Genomic DNA, 9,959 nt, shown 5'->3' on the forward strand with positions numbered 1-9,959 from the left:
TTTTAAATTTGCATTTTATAAATAAATAAATAAATGCTGATTCTGTGACTGATGCCCACGTGACTTACAGCTGTTGGAGGAACCCAGGATTAGCCACAGAGAGCTCAGGAATTCTGATGGGTTTCCAGAGACTGTGGAGAACAAGGCAGCCGCTTCCAGGTCCCCCAGTCTAACCCCAGCCCATGGCCACCTTGCCTGAGCTGGGATACCCTGCCTTTCATGAATCCCCACTGTCCCCCACTGGACCTCCTTCTCTGTTCCTGTCCATCCCTCCAGTTGTCCTCCTGGGTCTAGGAGGGTCAAAGCTGGGTCTAGGGCCCTGCCTTCATGGAATATTGAAAGAAGGTAAGATTAAAAGTAGTTAAGGGTCTGGACTTCAGCTCTGTAGATTCAGAAACCTGAACTTTTAAAAGATAATTTATACTTCACACCTATCAGGATGGCTGCTATTTAAAAAAAGCCAGGTGTTGGTAAGGATGTGGAGAAATTTAGAACCCTGTGCACTGCTGGTATAAATGCAAAATGGTGCAGCTATTATGGAAAACACTATAGTGGTTCCTCAAAAAATTAAAAACAGAACTACTGTACGATCCAGAAATACTTCTGGGTATATATCCAAAAGAATTGAAAGCAGGGTCTGAAAGACATTGCACACCCTTGTTCAACAGCCGTGTTTGGCTATTATTCACAATAGCCAAAGGTCCCAGATATCCATCAATGACTGAATGGATAAACACAGGAAAGGAAATTTAATGCATGCTACGACATGGATGAACATTTAAGATATTATGCTAAGTGAAATAAGTGAGTCACAAAAAGACACATATTGTATGATTTCACTATATGAGGCACTTAGAGTAGTCAAATGCATAGAGACAGGAAGTAGAATGGTGGTTGCTAGGGGCTGGGAGGAGGGGCAATGCGGAGTTGTTGTTTAATGGGTATAGAGTTTCAGTTTTGCAAGATGAAAAAGTTCTGGAGATTGCACAGCAATGTGAATATACTTAACACTACTGAGCTGTATGCTTAAAAATGTTTAATATGGTAAATTTTATATTATGCTTATGTTGCCACAATTTTCTAAAAGATAATTTCATTTTTGAATAAATACATCCAAGAAACCAAAAAATATAAAAGAATATACAGTAAAAAGTCTCTCTTGCACTCCTGTCTCCCATTCTCCTGGTTCCTATTCCTCTACCTGCACAGGTAACTGCTTTTAAAAATGTGTTAACCGGGGCTTCCCTGGTGGCACAGTGCTTAAGAATCCACCTGCCAATGCAGGCGACACGGGTTTGAGCCCTGGTCCGGGAGGATCCCACATGCCGCGGAGTAGCTAAGCCCGTGGGCCACGGCTGCTGAGCCTGCGCTCTAGAGCCCACGAGTCACTACTGAAGCCTGTGCGCCTAGAGCCCATGCTCCGCAACAGCAGAGGCCACCGCAATGAGAAGCCCGTGCACCGCAGGGAAGAGTGGCCCCCGCTCACCTCAAATAGAGAAGGCCCGCACGCAGCAACGAAGACCCAACGCAGCCAAAAATGAAAGAAAAAAAAAAAAAAACATAGGCGGAAATCTTCCTGATCTTAGGGTAGGCAATGGTTTCCTAGATATAACACCACAGGCATAAGCAACAAAAGAAAAAAGAGATACACTGGACTTCAGGAAAATAAAAAAAAACTTTTGTGTTGCAAAGTACACTATCAAGAAAGTGAAAAGATAATAATGCATAATGGGAGAAAGTATTTGTTAATCATACATCTGATAAGGGGTTAATATCCAGAATACACAAAGAACTCCTATAGCTCAACAACAAAAACAAAAACAAAACACCCAATTAAAAAATGGGCAAAGGATTTGAATAAACATTCTCCAAAGAAGATACAACAAATACTGAATAATGAAAAGATGCTCAACATCATTAGCCAACAAGGTAATGCAAATCAAAACCACAACGAGATACATCTTCACAACCCCTAGGATGGCAATAATCAAAAAGTCAGATAATAACAAGTGTTGGTGAGGATGTGGAGAAATTGGAAGCCTTGCACACTTCTGGTGGGAGTGTAAAATGGGGCAGCTGCTTTGGAAAATTGTCTGGCAGTTCCTCAAAGGGTTAAACATAGAGTTACCATGTAATCCAACAAATCCACGCTTAGGTATACAGCCAAGAGAGATGAGAGCGTACGTCCATACAAAAACTCACACATGACAAAAAAACTTGCACGTGAGTGTTCACAGTAGCATTATTCACACTAGACAAAAAAGTGAAACAACCTAAATGTCTAACAACTGATGAATGGAGAAACAAAACGTGGTCTCTCCATGCAATGCAGTATTATTCAACAATAAAAGGAAAGTACTTATCTGTGGTACAACATGGATGAAGTTTGAAAATATGTTCAGTGAAAGAAGACAGATCCAAAATATCACGTATTTTATAATTCCAACATTAGCAAATCTTTAGAGACAGAAAGGAGATTAGTAGTTTCCAGGGACTAGGGGAAGAGGGAAATGGGGAGTGACTGCTGATGGGCGTAGGGTCTCTTTCTGAGGTCATGAAAATGTTCTAGAATTAGACAGCTGTGATGGTCGCACAACTTTGTGAAGATACCAAAAAAAACCCCCAAAACCCAGAATTGTACATTTTAAAAGAGTATATATTATGGTATGTGAATTGTATCACAATTTTAAAATCCATATAAAAATATATTAACCTTCAGGGACAAATACAGCTCTCACTGGACCAGCACCAGCTTATTTGCAGACCTACAATGGAAGCTGAATCAGAAGGTAGCTTGGCAAACATGGAAGGCCAGTTGACTACCTTCACAATGTATCTAGCACCCTAACCCTCCTCACCACCGCCGTGCTCCTACGACAGAAAGATCCACTCCCAACTCCCTGACCCTGCTTTCCAGTCTCACTCGCTTTCTTTGAAATCCCCAGGTCATCCAGCCACACTCTCACTTCCAGGCCCAGGTCTCTTCTCTTCGTCTGAGGACATGAGTGTGACCCTTTGATTCATGTTGCTGCATCTCCAGAGCTCCCCATGAGGGGCGGGGGGGTGGGGGGTAGAGGTGGGCCTGGCCTGGTGCCTGGCAGAGCAGGAGCTCAGCAAATGTTTCTGGAGCGAACCGGAATTAGGAAGAGCCTCGTTGAGGAGATGCCATCCAGGCTGAGACCACAATGGCCCATGGGATCTGTCAGCTAGATGGGGGAGGGGAGAGTGCCCTGGGCAGGCGCAACAGCCTGTGCAAAGGCCCTGGAGAGAGAGGCCTGGTGCCTTTGAACACTCAAGGGAGACTGAAGGGCTTGAGGACTCGTGATCATAACAGATGGGGCTAGAGACAGATGGAGGTTTGAGGAACTTTTGCATTAGACACCTTTCATCGCAAGCAGCTGCTCAAAACTATTTAAATACACAAAGGGATTCACTGGCTCCCAGCACTGCAAAGTGCTGGGTACCCTGACTCTCAGCTCTTCAGGGCTGGCTTGATCCAGCAGCTCAAAGATGTCATCCAGTACTTGCTTTTTTGTCTTTCTTTCCCCATTTCCCCATGTCAGTTTCATGCTCAGACCAGCTTTCGTCCTGGTGGCAAAACCTCTTGCTGCAGTTCAAGCAATGACCCTCACGTCTACACATCTTAGTGTCCAGAGGGAGCTAGAAAACGTCTTTTCCAGCAGCCCCAGCCAAAAAGAAGTCCCCTCCACTGTCCTTGGGTTATGGGCCCACTCTGCGGCCAGGTAACGAGGTTATGCTGCCTCTCCCAGCCCCAGGCCCAGGTGGGTCAGCACTTGGGCTAGTGGGTACCCAAAGAATCATCAGCGGAGTGCCTAGACAAGAGAAGGGTCATGGGAGGCAACCACAATAGCCAGAAACTCAAATTGTTACTTTCCTTTCCTCATCTACATGGGAGTATCATCTCTACTTTGTGAGGTTGTAAAGAACAGAGAGGTTCAAGCGCGACAGTTATGGCCAGTGTGACCTCGGACAGAATGCCCCTTCGGGGGCTGTTTTCTCTTCAGTGAAAGGAAGGGTTGGGTCACCTGCAGATCACCAAGCCGCTTTTCCTGCTTCACCCAAGGTCCTTCTCTCCGAAGCGAGGTGCAGCGGCCCGACATGGCCAGCAGGTGGCAGCCCTGAGGCATGTCCTGGTTCTGGCGAAGCCTGGCAGTCCTAGTTGCAGAGAAAGAGGCTGGGCCTCCCCAGCGAGATCCTGTGGTCTACTGTGCTTTCTTGGGAACCCAACTCTCAGGTGGCAGCAGGGCCAGCTTCATAGGCATGCCATCCACACTTAGAAGGGCCCTGGGATTGGTTTAATGCTCTACTGTTGCCATCTTGAAACCTTAATAACTTGAACAGGAGCCCTGCATTTTCACTTTGCAGTCGGCCCTAAATTATGGTGCTGGTGGCAGGACTCACATTGCCTCGGGGATCCCCATCACTGCTATTTCCCAGAAACGTGCTGGGCCCTTCCCTTTACTGTGCTTTCGCTCAGCCTTCCTGGGGCTCCTTATCATGCTTGTCTCCTCAGCTCCCTGTCTGCTGGGAAGCCTGGAAAGGATGGGGCCCTACACAGTGAGGGGGGGGAAGATGGGGACCCTAAATGGGGGAAAAAATCTGCTCTGGTCAAGGTCATCGGTGGCCTGGTTGTCACATCCAAGGGAAACCTTCCCTCACCAACAAATTGTTGGTGAGTAAACCTTCTAGGTCCCACCTTACTTGACCCCTTTGGTATTTGACACTCAATTCCTCTGTTCCAGAGCGTCTCAGGACTCAGCTCAGGGGCCCTCATTCTCCTCTGGACTCGCTCCTCACTGCCCCACAGCCATCAGTGTCCCCTAGGCTGCCTTCCATTTTTTTAAAGTCCCTTATTGAAGTGTAATTTACATACAGTAAAACTCACTACTTTTAGGTATACAGTTCAATGAGTTTTAGTAAACGTATGCAGTCATGATATAATCCAGAGTATTTCCACCCCTCCCAAAATTTCCCGCACGCCCTCTGTAGTCAGTTCCCTCCCTCCCTCCCTCCCCCAACACCCGCACCCTACTAACCACTGATCCACTTCCTGTCTCTCTGGTTTTGCCCTTTCCAGAGTGTCACATAAGTGGAATCATATAGCAGGTGGGTTTCGGAGTCTGGCGGCTTTCACTTAACATCATGCCACACCCTTTTTTTTCATTTCTGGTCACGAGGCATGCGGGATCTTAGTTCCCCGAGACCAGGGATCGAACCCGCATCCCCTGCGCATTGTCTTAACCACTGGACCACGAGGGAAGTCCGCACACCCATTTTTGAATCTCATTTTTTGGCATTCCCTGCACAGCCATCATTTAAAGCACCATTCAGGAATTCCCTGGAAGTCCAGTGGTTAGGACTCTGCGCTTTCACTGCTGAGGGCCGGGTTCGATCCCTGGTGGGGAAACTGGGATCCCACAAGGCACATGGCGTGGCGAAAGAGAGGGAGGGAGGGAGGGAGGGAAGGAGGAAGGAAGGCAGGAAGGCAGGCAGGCAGGAAGGAAGGAAGGAAGGAAGGAAGGGAGGGAGGGAGGGAGGGCACCACCCTCTGCTGATGGCACACACCCCCTACTCCGGCCCTTTACTAAGCTCTGCCTGAAACTCAACCACTCACTCAGGTTCCCTCAGACCAGCTCCTCTGCCTTCATTCTCTCCCTCGGTCACCAAGCTAGAAATCCGGGAGGCATCTTTGCCTCTTTGTCTGCTGTCCCCCAGCTCCAGATGTTGCCCTCCCCAATCAGTCCCCTTCCCTCCAGCTCCTCTGTCCCTGCCTTGGTCCAGGCCGACGCCACGGCAGGCTCTCCTGGCCAGTCTCCCTGTCTCCTCACCCTGGCCTCATCCCCACCCATCCTGTACCAGTTCACTAGTGCAGCAAGCAATGGCCTTGGCCAGGATCTGACCTCTGCCTGCCTCTCCAGCCTGACCCCTCTCCACATCCCCTTCTAAGATGGGGGACACTGTTGAAACAAACCGTTGGTGAGTAAGCACGGCCATAACGTAACAGCCCAAAATGTTTACTAACGATTTCCAAGGAACTGTGAAGTGAAAAAAGCAAAGTGCAAAAGCTTTTCTAGCAGGCTACCTACCACGTAAACGAGAGGAACTAGAAAATACACACTGTGCAAAAGGAAAAAGAGTAATAAACACAGATAAACCAGAAACTAGTGAGACTGCTTACTTGCCGGGAGAGGCAGGGTGTGAAGGACAGGAGCGGGTAGAAGGCGTAGGGGACGTGACACTCCTCTGAGTATCTCTGTGCAGTTCCGACTTTTAGAATCATTACTGTGTTTCATAAATTTTTTAAAAATTTTAATCAACAAGGAATTGGGAAAGGGGGAGTGGAGACAACGCAAAGTGGAATATAAACAAGAACAAATGAACCCGACTGTACTACAAATGAAGAGCATCACAACACCGAGGATGCCGGGGGACGCTCAGCTAAGTGACTTCAGAAAAGGGTATCTGACCATCTACTCTAAGACTAAAGGAAGGGCTTCCCTGGTGGCGCAGTGGTTGAGAATCCGCCTGCCCATGCAGGGGACACGGGTTCGAGCCCTGGTCTGGGAAGATCCCACATGCCGCAGAGCAACTAAGCCCGTGAGCCACAACAACTGAGCCTGCGCATCTGGAGCCTGTGCTCCGCAACGGGAGAGGCCGCGACAATGAGAGGCCCGCGCACCGCGATGAAGAGTGGTCCCCACTTGCCGCAATTAGAGAAAGCCCTCGCACAGAAACGAAGACCCAACACAGCCAAAATAAATAAATAAATAAATAAATAGCGTTCCCTTAAAAAAAAAAAGTTCCAGTTTCTCCACATCCTCATCAACACTTGTTATTTTGTTTGCTGTTGTTGTTGTTATAGTAGCCATCCTAATGAGTGTGGGGTGGTATCTCGTTGTAGTTTCGATTTGCATTTCCCTAATGATGAGTGATGTTGAGTATCTTTTCATATGTTTATTGGCCATTTGGTACATCTTCTTTGGAGAAATGTCTATTCATGTCCTTTGTCCATTTTTAATTGTTTTGTTGTTGTTGTTGCTGTTAAGAAGAGTTTGGGTTTTATTATAAATGATTTAAGGAATCACTGGAGAATGTTAAGCAGGGGGCTAATGTGACCTAATCTGGGTTTATTTTTTGATCACTCTGTTGGGTGGAGAATGTTTTGAAGGCAGAAAGATTAGAGATGGAGAGGCAGGGAGACCAGTTAGGGGGCTTTTGCAGAGAAGTTCAAGCAAGAGATGACGATGGTCCCAACAAGAGTGGTACTGTTCACTACCGATGAGATTGTAGAGAAGTGAAAGATTCAAAAGCTTAGTTAAGTAGTACAGTCAACAGGATTTAGCAACTAGATAGAAATGGGAAATGAGTAAGTAGAAGGAAGTACAAGACAACTCCCAAGATTCTGACTTGAGCCAGAAACTGGATGGATGGTGGTACCATTCACTAAAATAAAGCAAGCCAGGGGAGAATTGGTTTAGAAGCTGGGGAGAGAAATGGTGAATTCAATTATCAACACCATACAGTGGCAGGGCCTGGAGGATCTCCTAATGGAGAGGTCCAGCACTTACAGGCTGGCATTTAGAAGGAAGTGCTTGGCTGGAGATTCTACTCTGGAAGCCTCTGCACACAACGGAAGCTGTGGGAGTAGACAGAATCACCCAGGGGACACAAAGAATAGAGGTTCTTAACCTGGATATCAAGGTAGGCTTCTGGGATCTGGGGACCTCCTGAAAGTGTAACAAAAATACACATGTAGGTGCACATGTGCATAATTCTTGGAAGAGGGTTGACATCTTTTAACTGATGCTCCAAGAGATCCCTGACTGCCCTCCCTTTTCCCCTTCCCCCAAAAGGTTAAAAGCCACTGATACGTTGTGAGAGGGAAAAGTCATCTGAGGAACATCAACATTTAAGGGAGAGAGGAAGGGGACAGCCTGAGAAGAAGCATTCAGAGAGGAGGAGAAAAATGAAAAGAATGAGATTTCAAAGGGGGAGGAAGGGGTGGTCAGTGGTGTCAAACGTTGCAGGGAGTAAGATATGAACCAGAAAGCATCTAGGAGCCTTTGCCGCAGAGGTCCTTGGTGTCCTTGGGAAGAGTCTCAGCACCATCACAGGTGCACGGAGGAATCAGAGAAGAACTGCAGGCAGCAAATTGGGAGACGCTTTCAAGATACATTTAGCTGTAAAAGGAAGGAGAGCAGGACTTCGAAGGCAGATGTGGGATGAGGGAAAGGCTTTGTCTTGGATTCTGTGGAAACGAAGGCAGCATCAGCAGAAGACTAGTGGCAGCAGACTGGTGAGCTGCTCGCCCAACCCATTCCTTCTTCCTGGATGCGTAGCTGTGGTCCAGCTTTCCCTACCTCCCTTGGGACTAGAGGTACGGTCATTTGACCAAGATCTAGCCAAAGGTAGTGGTGAACACACACCTAGGCCCGCCATAAAAAGTCCCCACACTGGACCCTCCTTGTTCTTTCCTATCAACTTGCTGCATGAAGAGATTTCCAACGGCCCAGAACCAGGACAGAGGCACAAAGTGGAGGTAGCCTAGGTCCTTAAATGATCACATGGAAGGCCATGTGACCAAGAATACTCACTCCCTACTGTGTCATGAGTGAGAAATAAACGATTACTCTGTTGAGTTACTAAGAATTTGGAGTCCATCTGTTACAGGAGTGGAGCTAGAGTTAACCTAATACACTGGCAAATAAATCCTTGTACATCCATACAACACTAAAACTGTAAAAACAAACAATGCATCTCTTTGTTATTGATATGATCTCCAAGATACTTTAAATGAAAAAACAAAAGCAAGGTACTAATAGGTTACACTTGTATAACCTATTATACACCTGTATAACCTATTAGTTTTTTGTGTAAAAAAAAAAAATAGGTGGGAAAAATAACGTAAACATGATTCCTTGACCATGCACAACAGTGGAAGGACACAAGAAACCAATAATGCTGGTTACTTCCATACAAAGGAGCTAGGTGGCTAAGGGATGGGGGAGGAGGCCTTTCAATTTACACCTGTTAAATTTTGAACTAGTAAATGTGTGTCCTAATTTTAACATATTAATTAGAAAATTAAAAAGAGTGTGCCAGAGACATGAGCATGTTTAAATATTGGTGGAAACAGGGAGATCAGCTCGGTGCTTTGTGACCACCTAGAGGGGTGGGATAGGGAGGGTGGGAGGGAGGGAGAAGCAAGAGGGAAGAGATATGGGGATATATGTATATGTACAGCTGATTCACTTTGTTATAAAGCAGAAACTAACACACCATTGTAAAGCAATTATACTCCGATAAAGATGTTAAAAAAAAAAAAAAAGATAACACAAGAAACTAGTAAGATGGAGGACAGGTGAAGGGTGAACATGAGTGTGGGCTGGAAAGGAAGCAATAATTTTCACCATATACTTTTTTGTATTATTTTCAACTATGTGAATATTCAAAAATTATTCAATGTTTAAAAAATTCAGAAAACTAAAAAAATATATATATATATTGGTGAAAGGAGCCAGTACAAACAAAAATCCCAGAAGTACAGAAAGGTAGAGGATGGAGGAAAGCCCTACAGAGGCAGGGGATGGAGACGGGAGCACAGGGGGAGGGACTGGCCATGGGCAGGGAGAAGGCACCTTAGGAAGGGAGGAGGCTGCAGATCCTGGCAAGTGTGTAAAGGTGAACAGGAGAGGAGGGGGTCCTTCTCAAATGGCTTTTATTTAGGAGGTGAAGTTACCAAATGAGAAGGAGAGAAGAGTGGTAAATTTGGTTTGACTTGTAGGAAGAAGAGGGGGTCATATGGACAATGGGACAAGGGAAACGGAAGACTTTCAGGAAGCACTGATGGCTCAGCCAAGACTAGAGCCATGGGTGTGACCCCATCCTAAAGCCCCCATCTCCCTCTTTGCTCTGCTGTGGCTGTTCAGCTAAGCTTC

Source organism: Balaenoptera physalus (assembly GCF_965194825.1).
Source record: "Balaenoptera physalus genome assembly, chromosome: 6".
Classification (NCBI taxonomy): Eukaryota; Metazoa; Chordata; class Mammalia; order Artiodactyla; family Balaenopteridae; genus Balaenoptera; species Balaenoptera physalus.